Source organism: Diachasma alloeum, unplaced genomic scaffold (genome assembly GCF_001412515.2).
Source record: "Diachasma alloeum isolate Michigan unplaced genomic scaffold, Dall2.0 Dall_scaffold_00203, whole genome shotgun sequence".
Classification (NCBI taxonomy): domain Eukaryota; kingdom Metazoa; phylum Arthropoda; class Insecta; order Hymenoptera; family Braconidae; genus Diachasma; species Diachasma alloeum.
This window is the reverse complement of record NW_021680368.1, coordinates 1,705,897-1,709,856: the sequence shown is the minus strand read 5'-3', so window position 1 is coordinate 1,709,856 and position 3,960 is coordinate 1,705,897.

The window sequence follows — 3,960 nt, the reverse complement described above, 5'->3', positions numbered from 1 at the left end:
GGTATATTTGTCTAGCAATGGAGGACAAAGAGAGAGGGAGAGAGAGAGAGAGAGAGAGAGAGCGAGAGCGGAATTCCGTGACCCTCATCACGGACACATTAATGTGACAATTTGCGTTTAAAGCGGAGGAGAAAAAGATTCAACCGAAAAGAGATGGAAAAAAAAATAAAAGTAGATGAATCCAATTATGAGAGAATCCACTGTTGAAATTAATAAAACTTTCCGCGTTACACGAGAGCCCCGGCTATCACCGAGGATTTAACCCCTGGAGGAGAACCGGGAAAGTGGAATTGACGTGGAATCGACGGGAAAAGTGTAGACCCGCGTACTCCATCACTTTCCGTAGCCCAGACAGAAAAAGAAACTGCTAAAAAAATTCATCAAAAAAATACAAAAATAGGAAAAACGTAAAAAATGGTTCGGAGAATTTTGAAGTTGATTTAAAACATTGTGAAAGGACTTGAGAAAAGAATTTAAATGGTTTTTTAGGGTCGATTCTTCTGCTTTTGCAGCAGCGAGGGGACACGGGAGACGAAAGTCTCTGGGAAAAGACGTCTGTGGGGAGAGAAACTTGGGAAAACGGAGCGAGGAAAAGCTCTAGACTCTTGGGGTCGAAAATTCACGAGTCTAATGTGACTGAAAAATTCTTCCCGCACTATTATTATATCGATCGCATATGTATAAAACATGAATTCAACTTCTCGCTCGTTTAAAATTTTTTTAAAACTGCATCGCACTCCAAATAATAACTATAATATTAACAATAAGTAAAAATGACAGGGAAGTGACGGCAAATGACCCCAAACACGAAAAAAATTCATTTAAGAAAAATAAAAAATCATTCAGAGAATTCGAAAGTTAATTTAAATCATTGTAAAAGCACTTGAGAAGAGGATTCGAATGGCTTTTTAGGGTCGATTCTTTCGCTCTCGCAGCAGCGAGGGCACACGGGAGACGAAAGTCTCGGGGAAAAGACGTCTGTGTGGAGAGAAACTTGGGAAAACGGAGCGAGGAAAAGCTCTAGATTCTTGGGGTCGTGAATTCACGAGTCTAATGTGACTGAAAAACTCTTCCCGCACTATTATCATATCGATCGCATAAGTATGAAACATGCATTCAACTTCTCGCTCCCTTGAAATTTTTTAAAACCTCAACACATCCCAAATAAATAGAATCGTTTGTTCGTTGTTTGTTTGTCCTGAAAACAGTGCCATTATCTTGAATAATTGCTATCTACCACTATTTTCTCAGAGGGGCTATATGACACTATGGCTGCGGGTGAAAAAAAAATTTTTATCTCTGCATTTCTGGGGTAAGTGAGGGGCGCAGTGGCATTAGGCGGGCCAGAAAATACAGAATCGACGTTCACCCGGCGGAAAAATTCGATTTTGGCGAAAGTCGACTTTCCCCCCGAAAAAAGCCTAAATACGACACCTTGGCTGCGGGTGAAAAAAAAATTTTTTTTATTTCTTCATTTTTGAAGCGAGTAAGGGGCGCAGTGGCATTAGGCGGGTCAGAAAATACAGAATCGACGTTCACCCGGCGGAAAAATTCGATTTTGGCGAAAGTCGACTTTCCCCCCGAAAAAAGCCTAAATACGACACCTTGGCTGCGGGTGAAAAAAAAATTTTTTTTATTTCTTCATTTTTGAAGCGAGTAAGGGGCGCAGTGGCATTAGGCGGGTCAGAAAATACAGAATCGACGTTCACCCGGCGGAAAAATTCGATTTTGGCGAAAGTCGACTTTCCCCCCGAAAAAAGCCTAAATACGACACCTTGGCTGCGGGTGAAAAAAAAATTTTTTTTATTTCTTCATTTTTGAAGCGAGTAAGGGGCGCAGTGGCATTAGGCGGGTCAGAAAATACAGAATCGACGTTCACCCGGCGGAAAAATTCGATTTTGGCGAAAGTCGACTTTCCCCCCGAAAAAAGCCTAAATACGACACCTTGGCTGCGGGTGAAAAAAAAATTTTTTTTATTTCTTCATTTTTGAAGCGAGTAAGGGGCGCAGTGGCATTAGGCGGGTCAGAAAATACAGAATCGACGTTCACCCGGCGGAAAAATTCGATTTTGGCGAAAGTCGACTTTCCCCCCGAAAAAAGCCTAAATACGACACCTTGGCTGCGGGTGAAAAAAAAATTTTTTTTATTTCTTCATTTTTGAAGCGAGTAAGGGGCGCAGTGGCATTAGGCGGGTCAGAAAATACAGAATCGACGTTCACCCGGCGGAAAAATTCGATTTTGGCGAAAGTCGACTTTCCCCCCGAAAAAAGCCTAAATACGACACCTTGGCTGCGGGTGAAAAAAAAATTTTTTTTATTTCTTCATTTTTGAAGCGAGTAAGGGGCGCAGTGGCATTAGGCGGGTCAGAAAATACAGAATCGACGTTCACCCGGCGGAAAAATTCGATTTTGGCGAAAGTCGACTTTCCCCCCGAAAAAAGCCTAAATACGACACCTTGGCTGCGGGTGAAAAAAAAATTTTTTTTATTTCTTCATTTTTGAAGCGAGTAAGGGGCGCAGTGGCATTAGGCGGGTCAGAAAATACAGAATCGACGTTCACCCGGCGGAAAAATTCGATTTTGGCGAAAGTCGACTTTCCCCCCGAAAAAAGCCTAAATACGACACCTTGGCTGCGGGTGAAAAAAAAATTTTTTTTATTTCTTCATTTTTGAAGCGAGTAAGGGGCGCAGTGGCATTAGGCGGGTCAGAAAATACAGAATCGACGTTCACCCGGCGGAAAAATTCGATTTTGGCGAAAGTCGACTTTCCCCCCGAAAAAAGCCTAAATACGACACCTTGGCTGCGGGTGAAAAAAAAATTTTTTTTATTTCTTCATTTTTGAAGCGAGTAAGGGGCGCAGTGGCATTAGGCGGGTCAGAAAATACAGAATCGACGTTCACCCGGCGGAAAAATTCGATTTTGGCGAAAGTCGACTTTCCCCCCGAAAAAAGCCTAAATACGACACCTTGGCTGCGGGTGAAAAAAAAATTTTTTTTATTTCTTCATTTTTGAAGCGAGTAAGGGGCGCAGTGGCATTAGGCGGGTCAGAAAATACAGAATCGACGTTCACCCGGCGGAAAAATTCGATTTTGGCGAAAGTCGACTTTCCCCCCGAAAAAAGCCTAAATACGACACCTTGGCTGCGGGTGAAAAAAAAATTTTTTTTATTTCTTCATTTTTGAAGCGAGTAAGGGGCGCAGTGGCATTAGGCGGGTCAGAAAATACAGAATCGACGTTCACCCGGCGGAAAAATTCGATTTTGGCGAAAGTCGACTTTCCCCCCGAAAAAAGCCTAAATACGACACCTTGGCTGCGGGTGAAAAAAAAATTTTTTTTATTTCTTCATTTTTGAAGCGAGTAAGGGGCGCAGTGGCATTAGGCGGGTCAGAAAATACAGAATCGACGTTCACCCGGCGGAAAAATTCGATTTTGGCGAAAGTCGACTTTCCCCCCGAAAAAAGCCTAAATACGACACCTTGGCTGCGGGTGAAAAAAAAATTTTTTTTATTTCTTCATTTTTGAAGCGAGTAAGGGGCGCAGTGGCATTAGGCGGGTCAGAAAATACAGAATCGACGTTCACCCGGCGGAAAAATTCGATTTTGGCGAAAGTCGACTTTCCCCCCGAAAAAAGCCTAAATACGACACCTTGGCTGCGGGTGAAAAAAAAATTTTTTTTATTTCTTCATTTTTGAAGCGAGTAAGGGGCGCAGTGGCATTAGGCGGGTCAGAAAATACAGAATCGACGTTCACCCGGCGGAAAAATTCGATTTTGGCGAAAGTCGACTTTCCCCCCGAAAAAAGCCTAAATACGACACCTTGGCTGCGGGTGAAAAAAAAATTTTTTTTATTTCTTCATTTTTGAAGCGAGTAAGGGGCGCAGTGGCATTAGGCGGGTCAGAAAATACAGAATCGACGTTCACCCGGCGGAAAAATTCGATTTTGGCGAAAGTCGACTTTCCCC